Source organism: Salmo salar, chromosome 03 (genome assembly GCF_965601325.2).
Source record: "Salmo salar chromosome 03, fSalSal1, whole genome shotgun sequence".
NCBI lineage: Eukaryota > Metazoa > Chordata > Actinopteri > Salmoniformes > Salmonidae > Salmo > Salmo salar.
In genome coordinates this window covers 12,670,770-12,691,516 of record NC_138293.1, presented here as the reverse complement: position 1 = coordinate 12,691,516, position 20,747 = coordinate 12,670,770, and positions in this window count along the sequence as shown.

The window sequence follows — 20,747 nt, the reverse complement described above, 5'->3', positions numbered from 1 at the left end:
TGAAGCCCAGCCAAGCTCTACTGCTGTTGAAACCCAGCCAAGCTCTACTGCTGTTGAAACCCAGCCAAGCTCTACTGCTGTTGAAGCCCAGCCAAGCTCTACTGCTGTTGAAGCCCAGCCAAGCTCTACTGCTGTTGAAGCCCAGCCAAGCTCTACTGCTGTTGAAGCCCAGCCAAGCTCTACTGCTGTTGAAGCCCAGCCAAGCTCTACTGCTGTTGAAGCCCAGCCAAGCTCTACTGCTGTTGAAGCCCAGCCAAGCTCTACTGCTGTTGAAGCCCAGCCAAGCTCTACTGCTGTTGAAGCCCAGCCAAGCTCTACTGCTGTTGAAGCCCAGCCAAGCTCTACTGCTGTTGAAGCCCAGCCAAGCTCTACTGCTGTTGAAGCCCAGCCAAGCTCTACTGCTGTTGAAGCTGTGCTGGCCTAGTTAGGCATCCGCCACTGGAATGTTTTTGGAAAGAAGTGACAGAGTAAAAATAAATGATCAGAGCCAGTAGGATATGATTCACAACGGTGTGAAAATGGGAAATGTGAGCAAAATGGATCCACTTACAGGAATAGAGCAGTAACAACCTGTTTTGCCCCCAGGAAGAGTAGCTGCTGCCTTGGCAACAGCTAATGGGCAGTAGAGGTGCGTGGGTAATATCACTGAGGAAGCCAAGCCAAGAGAGTAAAAAAGCCATATTACAGCCTATGTTGTAATAATTGCGTTGTTTGCTCTATAACCCATTTGTTCATCTGCCACCGTGATATACAATATGGCCCTGACAACAAAAAAAGTGGCAGAATAAATTCAACTATATTTGTTTCATCGCAAAACCAGAGAGCAACATCTGTCCAGTGAAGTCCACAAAGCAAAAATTGCATTAATAAACAGTTACACGACCTGCAGCACGGTCAAGCAAGTTAATGTTTTCGACAGTTTACTACACAACTACTGATTTAGGACCACTTAGTTACCGCAAGTCAGCACAAAGACAACAGGAGCACTGCCTCCTCTATTCCATCACCATTTCAACTTAAACATCATCACATCAACAAGGCTATACATGCTTATTTTAATACATGTAAAGATACCAAAAACAATTTAGTCCAATCAATGTTCCTAAATATAATGTGGCTGTCCATGGAACTGATTTCTGTGTGTGTGTGTGTGTGTGTGTGTGTGTGTGTGTGCGTACGCGTGCGTGCAAGTAAAAAAATATATATACTCACCCTACTTGTAGACTAGTTGAAGGCCAATGCCATCCTCCTCTCTTTCATGTTGGCTAAACGGTCTATGGCTCTGTCATACAGTACGCTTTTAGTTTTTATTGTCATAGGCTACTTAGCTAAAATGCTTACTAGCCTGACTTCCTCGCATGGGCAACAATGAACCAGCTAAGTTAGATAGGCTCACGTTAACTAGCTATCAGGCTACATATGGAACTTTTATCGTCTCAGGCCAGTGGCACAACATATACATTTATGGTTAGATCCGAATCTCTGTCATAATCATTGGCCTGTACAGAGAATCAAGTCAAAACCACATGTCCAAATCCCCATCTCCGTCCATGGCTTAGGAAAGGGCCGATTTAGCAAGCTAGCTACTGCAGCACATCAACACAAGCAGACCATAAACTGACACGTTTTTCTGACAATTATGAAGTTTTTCTTAGGATGTGATTGGATTTGTGTAAAGAGAAATCCAAAATGGCCTCCCTTGGGGGGGCATTTTGCTGTGCCTGAATAACCCACAGTTGAACTCAGCGCAACGATGATTTGCTAATTATTTTATATTTTTTTATCAAGGGTGGCAAAATGCTTGCTGGCATCAATCAATCAAATGCTACGGCGGCAACATGTCATACTCTTTTGTTCCAGACAGGATCAGATACATGGGCTACACATACAGAGACAGAGGGGTGCTGTTTCGCTCACTCGGATGATTTCTCCAGTGAGATTCAGCCACTTGCGAAAAGATGGAAAATTAGGAAAACACAGAGACGAGAGACATTATTTTATCATAAAACAATGGTAGTGGTCAAATATCCATGATTACACACCACTGCTAATGGGGATCCTAATAAATATGAAATACTAAATCTAGAGTGATTGATAACTGTATTTGTTAAGGGAATATATATATTTTTCCCTCATCATGCATATACGAAATGATACAAGTCATAATCTATTATATTCACTTTGTCAATAGATTCCTTCTACTTTCTCGCAATACTTTTGGAGCACTCTTTAAAACAATTTTTCAGAATTCTAAATCTATTCTTGAGACCTACAAAAGCAGCAAGCTGTTTACTGTGTAGCCCCATCCTCGGCTAAAAGCTGTGTGAAGTCTAATGAGAGCTATTACAATTATACTCAATAAAAATAGAAATGTAACATGCAACAATTTCAATGATTTTACTGAGTTACAGTTCATATAAGGAAATAAATTAATTAGGTCCTAATCTATGCATTTCACATGACTGGGCTGGGGTGCAGCCATGGGTGGGCCTGGGAGGACATAGGCCCACACACGTGGGAGCCAGGCCCACTCACTGGGGAGCCAGGCCCAGCCAATCAGAATTCGTTTTTCCCCACAAAAGGGCTTTATTACAGACAGAAATACTTCTCAGATTCATCAGCTGTCTGGGTGGCTGGTCTCAGACGATCCCCCAGTTGAAGAAGCCGGATGTGGAGTGGTTACATGGTTACACGTGGTCTGCGATTGGACGCCAAATTATCTAAAATGATGTTGGAGGCGGTATATGGAAGAGAAATAAACATTACATTATCTGGTAACAGCTGCTGGACATTCCTGCAGTCAGCATGCTTATTGCACACTCTCAAAACTTCAGACATCTGTGTTGTGTGACAAACTGCACATTTTAGAGTGGAATTGTATTGTCCCCAGCACAAGGTGCACCTGTGTAATGATCATGCTGTTTAATCAGCTTCATGATATGCCACACCTGTCAGGTGGATGGATTATCTTGCTGAAAGAGAAAAGCGCACTAACAAGGATGCAAACAAATTTGTACACAAAATTAGAGACAAAATACTTTTTTTGTGTGTATGGAAACCTTCTGGGATCTTTTATTTCAGCTCATGAAACATGGGACCAACACTTTACAAGTTGCGTTTATATTTTTGTTCAGTGTAGCATTAAATATGTTAATTTAGCAAATCAATGCAAGGCCAGGTTTTTAACCGCAGAACAAAAGAAGACTAAAGTGGGAGAAGCACCTGGTCCGTAGCACCAGCTTCCGTAGCACCAGGGTCCGTAGCACCAGGGTCCGTACCGCCAGGTCCGTAGCGCCAGGGTCCGTAGCGCCAGGGTCCGTAGCGCCAGGGTCCGTAGCGCCAGGGTCCGTAGCACCAGGGTCCGTAGCACCAGGTTCCGTAGCACCAGGTTCCGTAGCATTAGGTTTCGTAGCGCCAGGGTCCGTAGCGCCAGGGTCCGTAGCTCCAGGGTCCGTAGCGCCAGGTCCGTAGCATCAGGTTCTGTAGCACCAGGGTCCGTAGCACCAGGTTCCGTAGAACCAGGCAAGCTGAATCAAGTACAACAAAAGTGTTGGAAAGAAAAACTATGCTATTTGAACCCAGGTCTGGTTGCAGAAGATTAAAAACTTGCCCTGAAACATGCTCAAACCACTAGCAACATGGCTGGTGTTCGTCTGATGAATTACTCTGTACTGACATGATGAAGCCTCTCATCTTTCCTCCCAAAGAAACCAGCTCAGCAACTGATAGAAATACTTAGATCAATAAGATCAGAGGAGCGCTCATCGACTGGATCCCCTCATTGGCTTTGAAATATTTTCCTGGAGTATGATATTTTCACCATCTATACTTTCTCACAAAGCTTAACAATGGATGCAATAAAAGTTTCCTATCGCGAGAAGCTTTGATGCCCCACGTTACGCCAGGAACACTAACAAAGGCCAGTTCAGCTATTTATCTCCGTCTCTCACTGTTAGCTACCGAGCTAATGACTTACAGCGGATGGAGATATGGCATCTGAGATGAAAGACAGAGATGCAGAGGATTTAAAGATCCACAGATCACTGATAATGCACAGCACAAACAAAAAACACCCTCCAGTGGGGGTTCTCCTCTGTTCTTCTGCCTAGCCTTCATTAAACAGCTAGTATTAGCAAAAAGCTGAGCGTGTGAATAATAATGAGTCTCTAGCTTCCTACATAGTGTAGTACAAAGCATGTTGGAGGCGTAAACCCATAGACAGACACCGGGGAGCCTTCACAACGCCTGTGGAGCCTCTGCTGCTTGTTCTCCTTCCTCTAAGCAGTTCCGATTATTAGCATAATATGGTATTAGAATGCTAAGCTAATCACGTGCCGGGGAGTATTCAGCCAAACCAGGGTGAAGACTTGAGGGAAACCTGAGAGTCCTTGAAGAGTACTCGTTCTATGATGAGCCAGGCTACTGATAAACATCAGTGGTAGACTGTCATTTAAAGCCAGAGGCATAGATCAGGCAGTTTTTAGATTTGAATGAGTTACCCTAACCTTACACCTCTCACCAAGCTAACAGAATGTCATCCCCGTATTGTGTTATGTACCAAAACATCACCTCAAAATACTACCTGTTAGTAAGTGTGTTACATTCTCAATCAAGGTATTTGAAAAACAACAACTGCGCATCGCAACACAACATTCCTTTAAAATCATCGGCCTGTGATGCTATGGGATCAGTTTACAGTTATTATTACGGTCATGTACAGCATCTACAGTAAGTAACCATCCCCCTCTGTGAGTTGAACCAATAACGCCATAGATTTGTGTGTTATTAATATTTCACATACTAAACAAACAATTACCTATCCTAATTTACTCAGCTGTGTCCAGTGACGCTTCAGGGGAGGCAGCTGCCTCTGGGAACTTTTTTACAACATTTTGCAACGTTTCCCCTCCCATAAATCAAACAGCCACTGACGTCCAGAGACCTTTTGGCGATTAAGAGCACACAAATTCTTGTGAAAAGCTGTTGGGATCAGCGGTATCGGGTCTTCGGAGAGAGGATTTGCCATAGCTGGAGGACTTGTAATCTCACAGCCCCATAAATACTGCAGCCAATTATTGTGTGGAAACAGGCACATCCCAGGACGACCCAGGGCACTTGAGCTGCAGAGTGGAGTGGGTATAGTAATTATGTCTCAAAATCATAGATCATTTGTCTATTTGGGAATGTTATTTACTACACCATACAATTTGCAAGTACATTGATTATATTGGTAGCCTATTTGAGTGGTGATACTTGCATTTGCAGTTGCTGTGTTTAGTGGAAAGATTGTAGAGGTACCGTGGATGGGAAGGAGTCATACTACTGATGACTAACTTCACCTGGGTTGTTTTTTGTCCACCTCGGTAAACTGTCTCGTCCATTAAGCTGTAATTCACTGAAGCAGTGTGTCATCTAGAGAAATACCATGTAGAGCTACTTTAGAAGTGGGCGAAGGCTCAATCCAAACAGGTGTCTAGATAGATGTTGTGTTTTCTGGACCACGAGGCCACTGACCTTTAAATCAACCCCCACTATGCAAAGGAGGCCTACCACAGCACACACAGCACAGTGTGGTGACATCACCAGGTGACATCACCAGGGTCAATAAATAAAGCAGCGATCCGGAAACTGTACTTCTCATGCTTTTAGCATATTGTGGCCCAACTCCCGACTCCAACATGCTACCTGACCTGATTCCATTCAAACCTGAAGTCCAATTCATATTAATGGCAAGAGGGGTCGAGGGAATTTCATCATGACCGACCTTTCTTCTAACCATATCCCTCTGAGCGCAAGCCAAGGCTTTAGCTGGGGGAGCTAACACAAGTTTTCAGGTCTCAGGCAAGGTTAGTCATCTAGGAACCGTGGTTCACCAAACCATCTCATTGCATTATTATCATTATCTCAAACTTGCCACAATAGACATCGACATTTGGGATGATTTCTGGTGAAATTGTTCAATAAGCCTCAGATACCTGTAAACGTTAGATGTTTTAAAGGGTTTCTTATTCGATTTGGGCTCCTATTAGTCCCCCAAACACAACCCAGATGCCCTTGCCCAACCTAATGACATCATGAATCAACTGCACCGCGCTTTTGCTCTTCATCCATACACAAATTCATGGGCCTTGATAACAACGCTAAGTTTCTCCATAAATAATCACCAGCCCCCCCATCCCATTTTAATTCCGTCCCTGCCGGTGCGCTGCGCCTTTCCTCAACGCATCCCTAACTCAATTGCAGCACTATAGGACTTGATAAAAAGGTGGAAATTGAGGCGCATCCTTTGAAAGCGGAACGTCTCTTTATTCCTCTGAGGTTGATGTGTCTGCAGTGCTCTGAGCATGCCCAGTTTGCAGATGATGATGAAAGAGGGTTTCAAATCTAGCTGAAGATTAAAGAGATGTATTTGCTTCTCTCCAGGCTCATTATTCTCAATTCAGGTGTCTTTCCGCAGAGTCCTCCTCTCCTCTCCTCTGCCCTCTTTCCTCCCTTTTTAACTGTCAGATCCCTCGCTCCGGTTGAATGAAGTCTCCACTCGAAGGGTCCGCTAATAGGATCAGAGTGATGGCCAAATGACTTTGATAGACAAATTGAGACAAATGTACAGACATTTAATTCAAAGCACGCATAAAAAAGTTATTGGGATGGCAGACATCATGCTTGGGTGAGAACAGGTACAAAAATATATTTTGGAGAAAGCAAAACGTACATTATGAATGCATAGAAAGTTGTTGGTTTTATCCTCGGCTCCTTGATTGCCTTGGAATAATTCTCATCAGCAAGAGAGGCTGGAATGAATTAAAAGCTGCAAAATGTATCCTCACTGTAATTAAGCACTAGCCTGAAACAGAGCTCCACCTGCTCACAAATGTTTGTAATTTACTTTCACAAAAACATGGTTTTAGATGTTTACTCATCTATTTCTCACCCAGATGTTAGAACCAGCTGTCTGCATGGAGAGCTGCTCACTAGGAGCTGGTCGGAGGCCAGCACTTTCACGCGAGATATGAATCTTTCTGAGATTAGCTGCTCACAGATGTGAATGGCTAAGATAGTTTGTTGTATTGCAAATTGTAGATGTTTTTAGATGGATAACATAATTCTGACAAGACGGGGTGAAAACAAAACATCTGTACACCCTATGTGACATTTGGTAACACAAAAATAAGACATGGAAATACATGTCCTCAAAGACGGAAGGCAGGCGGGAGGAGGCGAGATCAGGTGGGATCATTCTAGCCAATGAGAGGGCACATACGAGGGTGAACAACAGGCACAACTCCAATATAAAGTATATTTTTTCAAAGTTGCCGAAATGCCACGTGGGTCCACTTATATCAATGCATTCATAACAACCTAACCATTATGAAACTGCTATTCGATTAAAATAAGCCTCACGTAGCAAAATAGCAATGACATTTTTTTGTTGACCAAATTCGACACTCTCATTGACCTCATTCTTCACTTCCTGGTCTTATTTTTGTGGACAGATTTTAGGCGGAGTAAAACCCTCTCGCTTCGCCTCATCTTCTCTGCTGTCCCCCTCATAAACCCTGTCACATGTTTCATCTGGCAGCTCCTGACTCAAAATGGCCTCCTGTGTAACAGTAGGGGAAGGGAGAGGTGGGTAGGGTAAAGGTGCATGCATAAAAAAAGCATCTGCAGTCTCTATTTCAAGAGTCATAAAGCATCACATCCATGTGCCCCAGCCACTAACAGCAACATTCCTGTCCTCGTCACATAGCGATGCCCCAGCCACTAACAGGAACATTCCTTCCCTCGTCACACAGCGATGCCCCAGCCACTAACAGGAACATTCCTTCCCTCATCACACAGCGATGCCCCAGCCACTAACAGGAACATTCCTGTCCTCGTCACACAGCGATGCCCCAGCCACTAACAGGAACATTCCTGTCCTCGTCACATAGCGATGCCCCAGCCACTAACAGGAACATTTCTTCCCTCGTCACACAGCGATGCCCCAGCCACTAACAGGAACATTCCTTCCCTCGCCACACAGCGATGCCCCAGCCACTAACAGGAACATTCCTGTCCTCGTCACACAGCGATGCCCCAGCCACTAACAGGAACATTCCTGTCCTCGCCACACAGCGATGCCCCAGGCACTAACAGGAACATTCCTTCCCTCATCACACAGCGATGCCCCAGCCACTAACAGGAACATTCCTTCCCTCGTCACACAGCGATGCCCCAGCCACTAACAGGAACATTCCTGTCCTCGTCACACAGCGATGCCCCAGCCACTAACAGGAACATTCCTTCCCTCGTCACAGAGCGATGCCCCAGCCACTAACAGGAACATTCCTTCCCTCGTCACACAGCGATGCCCCAGCCACTAACAGGAACATTCCTGTCCTCGTCACACAGCGATGCCCCAGCCACTAACAGGAACATTCCTGTCCTCGTCACATAGCGATGCCCCAGCCACTAACAGGAACATTCCTGTCCTCGTCACATAGCGATGCCCCAGCCACTAACAGGAACATTCCTGTCATCGTCACACAGCGATGCCCCAGCCACTAACAGGAACATTCCTTCCCTCGCCACACAGCGATGCCCCAGCCACTAACAGCAACATTCCTGTCCTCGTCACATAGCGATGCCCCAGCCACTAACATGAACATTCCTTCCCTCGTCACACAGCGATGCCCCAGCCACTTACAGGAACATTCCTTCCCTCGTCACACAGCGATGCCCCAGCCACTAACAGGAACATTCCTGTCCTCGTCACACAGCGATGCCCCAGCCACTAACAGGAACATTCCTTCCCTCGTCACACAGCGATGCCCCAGCCACTAACAGGAACATTCCTTCCCTCGTCACACAGCGATGCCCCAGCCACTAACAGGAACATTCCTTCCCTCGTCACACAGCGATGCCCCAGCCACTAACAGGAACATTCCTTCCCTCGTCACACAGCGATGCCCCAGCCACTAACAGGAACATTCCTTCCCTCGTCACACAGCGATGCCCCAGCCACTTACAGGAACATTCCTTCCCTCGTCACACAGCGATGCCCCAGCCACTAACAGGAACATTCCTTCCCTCATCACACAGCGATGCCCCAGCCACTAACAGGAACATTCCTGTCCTCGTCACACAGCGATGCCCCAGCCACTAACAGGAACATTCCTGTCCTCGTCACACAGCGATGCCCCAGCCACTAACAGGAACATTCCTGTCCTCGTCACACAGCGATGCCCCAGCCACTAACAGGAACATTCCCTCCCTCGTCACACAGCGATGCCCCAGCCAGTAACAGGAACATTCCTTCCCTCGTCACACAGCGATGCCCCAGCCACTAACAGGAACATTCCTGTCCTCGTCACACAGCGATGCCCCAGCCACTAACAGCAATATTCCTGTCCTCGTCACACAGCGATGCCCCAGCCACTAACAGGAACATTCCTGTCCTCGTCACACAGCGATGCCCCAGCCACTAACAGGAACATTCCTGTCCTCGTCACACAGCGATGCCCCAGCCCAGGGGCGGAAATCCCGGGGGGGACGGGGGGGACACGACCCCCCCACCCTGGGAAAAATATGATTTGTCCCCCCCAATATATCACTGAAACATAACTATGTAATTTAAATAATATTAATAATACGCAATGAAAGCAATTGTGCTGATTATAGACACTTAATAGCGCGTTTTTAAGTTTCAAAAGATTGCAACCCCCCCACCCTTTGCCTCACAATGGTTTGATCCACTGCCAGTTCCTTAGTTTGCTAGGTAACAGAGAGGTCATATCTACTGTCTGAAAGGCACTCAATGCACGTAACTGACGTGAGGTTAATCCAGCCAATCGCGCACACACACTAGCTGAATTTGCAGAGCTAGCGCGCAAATATTAACTATTAAGCTAGCTAGTACCTATTCCATTTATGTGGCGTCGTCAAAGATGGAATCAGCATGCAGATGATGTAAGTTAGTGCTTCAAAGTCCCTGTGATAAGGTTAGCGATAAACTGAAATCCAAACTGAACAGAACTACACTCTCTTCTACCATTGTCTTAAATATATTTAATGGTCTCGTTGCAAAAGCTAAATTGTCGCAAGTGAACTTTTATTTATTTATTTGATTTCACCTTTATTTAACCCGGGTAGCAAAGATTATAGCAAACACCACTGAAACTGAATTGGTGCTCGCTAGCTTTGCAAATTCAGCTATTGTTGGAAGCCAGCCAATATGAAACAAACTATTAAAATTACAAAAGGTTGCAGCATATGTTGTGTAAATGGTGAACTCATACAGCTGTCAACTCTTGTCATTTTAATCTGTTTCACATTTGCTAGCTACCTTTTAGATCGAAGCCCAAATAGAATGATTGAAGATGATAGAAGCCCATCTCCTACTGTAAATAACCTACACACTGTGTGTGTAGCCAGCCAGCCAGCCAGGTAGAAAAATGGCAGAAAAATAAAAGACGGACATCAGAGTATTTTTCAATACACCAAAACGCATAGTAAGAACCCTAGTAGCCTAATATCTCAAAGACTAGTTGATAAAATGTTCAGAAGAAAGAAATTAAATTCTAATGGAAATGTTTCACAATGATGTCATTAGGCAGAGCAGGCAACAGATGGCACACAGACAGCAGAGTTGGGGACAGATATGCAGGGACAGACTGGCAGAGACAGGGAGTCTCAGGTAAGTTTGTTGAGTCTTTGTTTGGCAACATTATGAAAGGTTCTCAATTTTTTTGACTTGTAAAATAGGAACATAATTGGAAAATGCCATGGATACCCCCACTCTCAACTGGTGACTGAACTAAGATTTGTTAAAGGCAATGGTATTGCTGTTGTGATTAGTTGTGTAGTTTTGGGTACCGGTAGATAGGAGTACGGCAAACACCTTATTTCTTTGGTTCCTCAATATACATTTACCATATTACAATGTAGGCTATGTGTTACAGCACTACTTTTGGTGTCCCCCTCAGGAATTGCTCTTGAGAAAATTTCATGTAATTGTCCCCTCCAAAGTTGATATCAGATTTTCGCCCCTGCCCCAGCCACTAACAGGAACATTCCTTCCCTCGTCACACAGCGATGCCCCAGCCACTAACAGGAACATTCCTTCCCTCGTCACACAACGATGCCCCAGCCACTAACAGGAACATTCCTGTCCTCGTCACACAGCGATGCCCCAGCCACTAACAGGAACATTCCTGTCCTCGTCACACAGCGATGCCCCAGCCACTAACAGGAACATTCCTGTCCTCGCCACACAGCGATGCCCCAGCCACTAACAGGAACATTCCTTCCCTCGTCACACAGCGATGCCCCAGCCACCAACAGGAACATTCCTTCCCTCGTCACACAGCGATGCCCCAGCCACTAACAGGAACATTCCTTCCCTCGTCACATAGCGATGCCCCAGCCACTAACAGGAACATTCCTGTCCTCGTCACACAGCGATGCCCCAGCCACTAACAGGAACATTCCTGTCCTCGTCACACAGCGATGCCCCAGCCACTAACAGGAACATTCCTGTCCTCGCCACACAGCGATGCCCCAGCCACTAACAGGAACATTCCTTCCCTCGTCACACAGCGATGCCCCAGCCACTAACAGGAACATTCCTTCCCTCGTCACACAGCGATGCCCCAGCCACTAACAGGAACATTCCTTCCCTCGTCACATAGCGATGCCCCAGCCACTAACAGGAACATTCCTGTCCTCGTCACACAGCGATGCCCCAGCCACTAACAGCAACATTCCTGTCCTCGTCACACAGCGATGCCCCAGCCACTAACAGGAACATTCCTTCCCTCGCCACACAGCGATGCCCCAGCCACTAACAGGAACATTCCTGTCCTTGTCACACAGCGATGCCCCAGCCACTAACAGGAACATTAATTTACATAAATGATTTCAGCACGGTCATAAACCTCTCAAGCGTTATCACCGTCGAGACACATTTCATGACTGACATTTTAAGCTGGGCCTCGATTAATTGGCTCCCATTTGGGCCGGTCGTCCAAGAGGTCTGTTACCTACCGTATGCTAATTCCGCAACCAAAGGCAAGTTAAATACATCAGGCAGCTCAACTATAGAGTCATTTTATTAGCGCTAAGGCAGATGGGTAATGACCCTAGACAATGATAAAGGATTTTAATAACGTCCCAACTCTTACCCCTCAGAACCACGGGCATACACTGTAGGTTGAGACACTTGAGAGTCTTTGTGTTTGTTACATCATACATTCCAAAATAGGCTGTTAATATTTGTCCTTGTTGAATGTGAGAAGATATGCAATGTAATTTCACCATTCCCTAAGTTACGTCTCCCTTTCTACCAATTAATTTAAACCTAATCAAACTCAGTTTTTTGGGCTTCACATTTTGCATGAGTCAAATGCAATCAATGCAATTTCTAGAAAAGTTGCCAAAATTGTCCATTACTACTAAAGCCCTAATATTCAGTATAAAAGCCTAAAATGCAGAAGCACTTTTTGTTTGATGCTGTCACTAAAGACATTAGCATATGTTTGCAATTACTGTCTTATCAAAACTGGAATCAAAACAGTAATCAGGATGTGGTCTTGACACCAGACTTGTCTGCTCAGTTAAGCAGAAAGGTGCATAGAAAATGAGGTGTGGTTTTTCTGACAGTGTGGGATGTACACTGTGTAATGAATACTCAGGGAGAAAAAGGTGTAGATTCACTACTCGGGGAGAAAAAGGTGTAGATTCACTACTCGGGGACAAAAAGGTATAAATTCACTACTCGGGGAGAAAAAGGTGTAGATTCACTACTCGGGGAGAAAAAGGTGTAGATTCACTACTCGGGGAGAAAAAGGTGTAGATTCACTACTCGGGGAGAAAAAGGTGTAGATTCACTACTCGGGGAGAAAAAGGTGTAGATTCACTACTCGGGGACAAAAAGGTGTAGATTCACTACTCGGGGAGAAAAAGGTGGAGATTCACTACTCGGGGAGAAAAAGGTGTAGATTCACTACTCGGGGACAAAAAGGTGTAGATTCACTACTCGGGGAGAAAAAGGTGTAGAATTACCGCGCAGAGCAAGGCAGATGTTTAATCCTTCTCAGAAGGCAGGAATCGTGGTCACAGGCAGGCAAAGGTCAAACACAGGTAGGTAGTCAAAAACAAACAATACCTCACAACCATACAAACAGAAAGAACTGAACTAAATATGGAGCTGATGAGACCAGGTGAGAAATGAACACAGGTTGAAATCAATGAACAAAAATGAAAGACAGGGCTACGTTCCAGAACACAAAGAAACAGGGCTACGTTCCAGAACACAAAGAAACAGGGCTACGTTCCAGAACACAAAGAAACAGGGCTACGTTCCAGAACACAAAGAAACAGGGCTACGTTCCAGAACACAAAGAAACAGGGCTACGTTCCAGAACACAAAGAAACAGGGCTACGTTCCAGAACACAAAGAAACAGGGCTACGTTCCAGAACACAAAGAAACAGGGCTACGTTCCAGAACACAAAGAAACAGGGGTACGTTCCAGAACATAAAGAAACAGGGCTACGTTCCAGAACACAAAGAAACAGGGCTACGTTCCAGAACACAAAGAAACAGGGCTACGTTCCAGAACACAAAGAAACAGGGCTACGTTCCAGAACACAAAGAAACAGGGCTACGTTCCAGAACACAAAGAAACAGGGCTACGTTCCAGAACACAAAGAAACAGGGCTACGTTCCAGAACACAAAGAAACAGGGCTACGTTCCAGAACACAAAGAAACAGGGCTACGTTCAAGAACACAAAGAAAAAGAACACAAGGTTGACGAAGAAAAGAAAAGCGGAACCTTACACACTGCCTGGTATTGTCACTTGTCTTTATTAACGCTGTTCCGAACTACAGAGCACATTACCGTATCTCCCATAATTACAACCAATCCCTAAATTAACGACTTCCTTTTCTGACTATAACATTCAAATGTTTTAATTACTCAGCTCTCAGCAAATAACTCAACTCTCAGCATTTATAACCAGCGTATAACAAGACTAGTAGTACTATTCCTTAAATTAGCTAACACAAATATGCCAATCTGTGGAAAATGCTGGTTATACGCTGAGTTATTAAATCATTTGAATATGTTGTTTCGCAGTAATTTAAAGGGATAGTTCAAATGTACATGTTTCCTTTCCTTGTAAGATGTTTTGTTCAACTAGCCGTTGCCACCAAGCGCTAACAGTATCATTAACATTAACATTTTTGTAATGTGGATGAAATATCCCTTTAAATCAACCAACATGTGTTATCTTATTCCTATTTTCGACTATCTCCATGCTAGTGGAATGTCTACTTTATTACCATAGACTTGTGTTTGGAAGTGGTCATGTGGCTTGTTGAGGTCATCTGATTAATCCCTTGTTGAAAATGAAACTGTCCTTCAAAATCTTTAGGTCTCATATATGTGTCTGCTTTACTATGAAATATGAAGGTCCATAACATGCAATGTATTTGTTTACACCACAAATCCTTTACATCGACATTGCCTAAAAATGGGTTTACACTAGCTGGGTTTACACTAGCTGGCACAGCCACAAAGTCAAAATTCTCTATATCATAAAAATTATGAAAACAAAAATTTGCCTTTTGGTAATTAATTTAAGGTTAGGGTTAGATTTTAGGAAGATGAATTATAGAAATAGACGGGGTTTATCTGCGTCTATATGTTGTAATTTGTATGTGTATGTTTTGTGTGTAATATATATATATATATATATATATATATTACGAGAAAATAAAATATAGGCAAGTTTATGAACTTGTGGCTGTGCCAACTAGTGACTGCCAAACCCTGAGTCCTGTTGTGGATCATTACAGGTGAACTTGAATTTTCCAGCTGAGCTCTGCTTTCCATTTCTCAATGCACATCAATATTGCTATTATCGATAATGGATCTGCCAAGATAATGTTATAGAGGAAGATGTATGATAATCAAACAAAAGACCGGTGCTGAGATTGAGTCATTGAGTCATTCAGAGACCGAGGAGGGAGAGACATTGACTCTCCTTTCTACTGCGACCCCGATTTCCACCTCTCATTTCAGAAGAGAATACTTTTAAGCCATCACGTTAAGACAGGTCCACTCATCGCTCTCATCTATCCCCATTATGCTTCAATCACAGCCTCACATCGTCCCATTGGAGAAAATAGCTGTGGAGATTGAGGGCCACTTTATTTATTTAGTGTCAGAATGACATTATGGTTTCGGGAGATTTCCATCCTCAATGTGATTGAATTACCTTTTGAGAAAGAAAACAAGAGTGAACAGGGAATATTTCATTTCATTTCATTGTCATTAGTTTTTCATGCAAGACATGTGCTTATCAGCATGCAGGTGCTTAGTTACTGCTATGGGAGATTTGATGGAGCTGGAAAGCATGGCCAAAACATTACTCCAACATTACTCCAACACTACTCCAACATAGCTCCAACATTACTCCAACATTACTCAAACTTAACTCCAATATTACTCCAGAATCACTCCAACATAACTCCAACATTACTCTTGAACTATTCCAGAATTACTCCACCATTACTCCACCATGACTCCAACATTCCGCCAACATTCCTCCAACATTACTCCAACATTACTCCAACATTACTCCAACATTACTTCAGTACATCTGCACATTCCCTCACTGCCTTCATAAGATAATGAGAAACAGAACTGGATAGAATATAATGTGTAGTGTGTAATGTGTAGTGTGTAGTGTGCAGAGTGTAATGTGTAATGTGTAGTGTGTAGTATGTAGTGTGTAAAGTGTAATGTGCAGTCTGTAGTGTGTGTAGTGTGTAATGTGTAGTATGCAGTGTGTAAAGTGTAATGTGCAGTCTGTAGTGTGTGTAGTGTGTAATGTGTAGTATGCAGTGTGTAAAGTGTAGTGTGTAGTGTGTAAAGTGCAATGTGTAGCGTGCAGTCTGTAGTCTGTAAAGTGTAAAGTGTAGTGTGTAGTGTGTAATGTGTAGTCTGTAGTGTGTAATGTGTAGTGTGTAGTGTGTAGTCTGTAGTTTGTGTAGTGTGTCGGGTGTAATGTGTAGTGTGTAGTCTGTAGTTTGTGTAGTGTGTCGGGTGTAATGTGTAGTGGGAGTCTTTCATTAACGCAATATTACATTATCCTTGCATGGTACAGTGCAATAAAGTACGTTGTTTTAAGCCTTGGGCCAACGTGGCCATTAGTGCTGTGCATACCATATATGATTTCTTACTCAATACAGACAGTTAGGACCGCATGACATTTTTTTCTCCCTCTGTTAGCCTTTTGAACTCTACATTATTTCTTCCTCAAGTCATAATGTATTCATGCATCTGTTACCCAATATACAAAGGATTCCACTGGCATTCATAGCTGGATGTTAAAAAACACAGAGCCAAGTGATTGCGTCTCTCTCAGGGAGCAGGTCAGCATTGAATGAGAGCTTTGTGTAATAGGATGTATATGCCAGTGGTGATTCAGTACAGTCCTTGGAAAGTACTTGGAAATGTGGATTGGTCTTATGATGATGTTGATCAAGCTTTGTATCTTTTTAAAGACTCGACTCTCTGGCTCCGATGAAGCAAATCCGAATCAAATTACAGTCAGGATCATTTCCGACATCTTAGACCTCATAAGGAAAAGGGATCACTACCTGGCCAAATTCAAAGGACAAATCTACAACAAGATTATGATGGTTATATTAACTGTAGAAACCAAGCAAGATACAAAATGGATAAGGACAAATCCCGACATTACATAGACACTGTTAATGACAACTTACATCAGCCTCATAAACTGTGGAACATTTTAGGACATTGGCTCAAAAACTGCCCATAAGGTCAAATCCTGTAGTATTGACCTGGATATTGATGATGTTTTATGTTATGATCAGGCAAAGGTTGCTAATAATTATTATTATTATTTTTTTTTACAACTATAGCCTCATCTCTGGTTAAGAAGTTACCGACCTGCTCTGGACACTATAGCCAGTCTTTCATTAACAACTTTTCCCATAGCAAAGGTATCACAAATGACTTGTTTGAGCTGTGCATGGTAACAGAGGACAAAGTTAACAATCTACTATGCTTAATGAGCACAAACAACTGGGTCGGACAACGGTCCTGCGAGATATCATAAAGGATTGTCTGTGTCTCTATGATAACGCATATTGTAAACCTTTCTATTAGCAGTGGTCAATTCCCCAACGAGCTCAAAACAGCCCAGGTGGTTCCGCTCCACAAGAAGATCAGTAAAACAGATGTAGGAAACTACAGGCCCGTGTCAATCCTCAGCACTTTATCCAAAGTTGAGAGATTCATTTTTAATCAACTTGAGGGATACCTTCTTGAGCACAAACTTCTTTATGAACTCTAATCTGGCTTTAGAACAGCTCATTCCACCGATACCATTCTTATGCACCTTTTTGATGACATTAAACAGGAAAGTGAGAAGGGGAACTATACAAGTATGGTTATGTTAGACTTGCAGAAAGCTTATGACACTGTGGACCATGATATTCTCCTGATGAACCTGAAATGCATTGGTCTAAATGACGTAGCAGTGAATTGGTTTAGGTCTTACCTGACTAACAGAACACAAGTATGTCATGTTGGTGATATTCTGTCAGAGGCCAAATAAATATCCTGTGGAGTACCACAGGGATTAACTTTAGGGCCTCTCTTATATAAGTCAATGATATGCCAGATACAGTGAAGTGCAAACTCCTGCTTTATGCTGATGACTCAGCCATACTGTTATCAGGGAAGGATACGGCTTACATAGAGGAGACCCTGAGTAAGGAATTGCATTCTGTTAGAGATTGGTTGACTGACAACAAATTGTCGCAACATTGGAGAAAAGCTGAATCGATTTTGTTTTGAAAATGTATATTTCTTAAGGCTGACAAGAAAGTGAAACTGTGCAGGCAAGGATCTATCTAAGAGAACTGGAATTTATCTTGGTGTGTCTCTAGATAAATCTATTTCTGGAGACCTGATTGCTGACCTGATTGAATAAAATGGTAAACAAACTGACATTTCTATATTGTAGCACTAGATATTTTAACATCAAAGTGTTTTCATGTGTGTGTGTGTGTTGCCAATTTCAGGTATGTTTTGCATTTTGAATCGAAGTGTTTCCCAATGATTGCAAGAGATTTCATTCTTGAACAAAGTGTCTAATGTAAGAAACAGTGTGTAGTGTGTTGTAGAATTGCAAACAAAGTGCAAAGCAGAAAATGTGTTTGTACTTTTGGTGCCTTTGTTTAAGGCATGGTTACAAAAGTTTTTGTCTAAGCATTCACTTTCAGTGTGTAAGCAATCGGCAAAAACTGTAATATTGCAGATAGATTATAGCTTCCATCAATGTAATTGTCTGCATCATTTCCAATCCCCCATAGACTTGGGGGGATATACAGTATCAGTAAAAAGTTTGGACACGTCTACTCATTCAAGGGTTTTTCTTTATTTTTACTATTTTCTACATTGTAGAATAATAGTGAAGACATCAGAACTATGAAATAACACTTATGGAATGTTGAAGTAAGCAAAAAAGTGTTAAACAAATCAAAATATATTGTGTAGAGTGTAATGTGCTCCTCACAGTATTGTTTACTCTTTACACTAGCTCTGGTATTGCAACTGTGCTGGTTATAGACCATAACAATGTGGTTTAACTGTGCTGTATATAAACCATAACAATGTGGTTTAACTGTGCTGGTTATAGACCATAACAATGTGGTTAAACTGTGCTGTATATAAACCATAAGAATCTGGTTTAACTGTGCTGTTTATAAAGAACCTAACCAATGACATCATATTGTTGCATTTTCTACAGAACTGCCAGACAACCTCCTGAGGGTGGAAGACAACGTCTATTCACCCATGAACAGGAACTGGCCATTGACGATCTAGTGTTGGCAAACAACACCATCCGCCTACATCAACTAGGAGAGCAAATCATCACAGATCACACAACATTCCATAGTATCAACCGTGTCAGTATGTCGACACTCTGCCGCATCTTGAGTCAACACCAACTTACGATGAAGCAGCTGTCCAGGGTTCCATTTGAGAGGAACAGCGTTAGAGTCAACGACCTTCGCTATGACTACGTGCAAGTAAGTGTCACTGTACTATACTGTAATACAGTAATGGCAGTAGATTGTGTCTTATTGGCACTGTATAGATACATTTAGACAAAGCAGGTGTAATGTGGGGGGGGGGGGGGGGGGGGGGGGGGGTCTGTGGGGGCACATGCCTTGCCTGTAGCTTGTAGTTTTGACTGAATGTGTCTGACTCAACCCACCCCACACCCCATTCTTGTGTGAAAATGTAGACATTGTAGTCCTGTGTTTTGAGTTACACCATATTCACCGTACAGTGTATGCATTTTCTGTTGCAGGGAGTCCTGGACTTTGATGCAGCTGCACAGCCTCATGAGTTCATTTTCATTGATGAAGCTGGATTCAATCTGGCTAAAACCAGGCATCGGGGCCGACATGTTATAGGACAAAGAGCCGTTGTGAATGTCCCTGGGCAGCGCGGGGTAATGTTATAGGACAAAGAGCCGTTGTGAATGTCCCTGGGCAGCGAGGGGTAATGTTATAGGACAAAGAGCCGTTGTGAATGTCCTTGGGCAGCGAGGGGTAATGTTATAGGACAAAGAACCGTTGTGAATGTCCCTGGGCAGCGAGGGGTAATGTTATAGGACAAAGAGCCATTGTGAATGTCCCTGGGCAGCGAGGGGTAATGTTATAGGACAAAGAGCCGTTGTGAATGTCCCTGGGCAGCGAGGGGTAATGTTATAGGACAAAGAGCTGTTGTGAATGTCCCTGGGCAGCGAGGGGTAATGTTATAGGACAAAGAGCTGTTGTGAATGTCCCTGGGCAGCGAGGGGTAATGTTATAGGACAAAGAGCCGTTGTGAATGTCCCTGGGCAGCGAGGGGTAATGTTATAGGACAAAGAACCGTTGTGAATGTCCTTGGGCAGCGAGGGGTAATGTTATAGGACAAAGAGCCGTTGTGAATGTCCCTGGGCAGCGAGGGGTAATGTTATAGGACAAAGAGCCGTTGTGAATGTCCTTGGGCAGCGAGGGGTAATGTTATAGGACAAAGAGCTGTTGTGAATGTCCTTGGGCAGCGAGGGGTAATGTTATAGGACAAAGAGCCGTTGTGAATGTCCTTGGGCAGCGAGGGGTAATGTTATAGGACAAAGAGCCGTTGTGAATGTCCCTGGGCAGCGAGGGGTAATGTTATAGGACAAAGAGCCGTTGTGAATGTCCCTGGGCAGCGAGGGGTAATGTTATAGGACAAAGAGCCGTTGTGAATGTCCCTGGGCAGCGAGGGGTAATGTTATAGGACAAAGAGCTGTTGTGAATGTCCTTGGGCAGCGAGGGGTAATGTTATAGGACAAAGAGCCGTTGTGAATGTCCTTGGGCAGCGAGGGGTAATGTTATAGGACAAAGAGCTGTTGTGAATGTCCTTGGGCAGCGAGGGGTAATGTTATAGGACAAAGAGCCGTTGTGAATGTCCCTGGGCAGCGAGGGGGAAATATCACCTTGTGTGCCTCCATTAGTCTGCAAGGAGTTCTCCATCACCATGCCACCTTAGGTCCCTACAATACTGCACACATAATCATATCTCTGGACGTACTACATAATGCAGTTGTACAGGACGTACCAGAGCAGCCCAGGTTTGTTGTCATCTGGGATAAAGTTAGTTTCCACTGGGCTGCTCTGGTCAGGGACTGGTT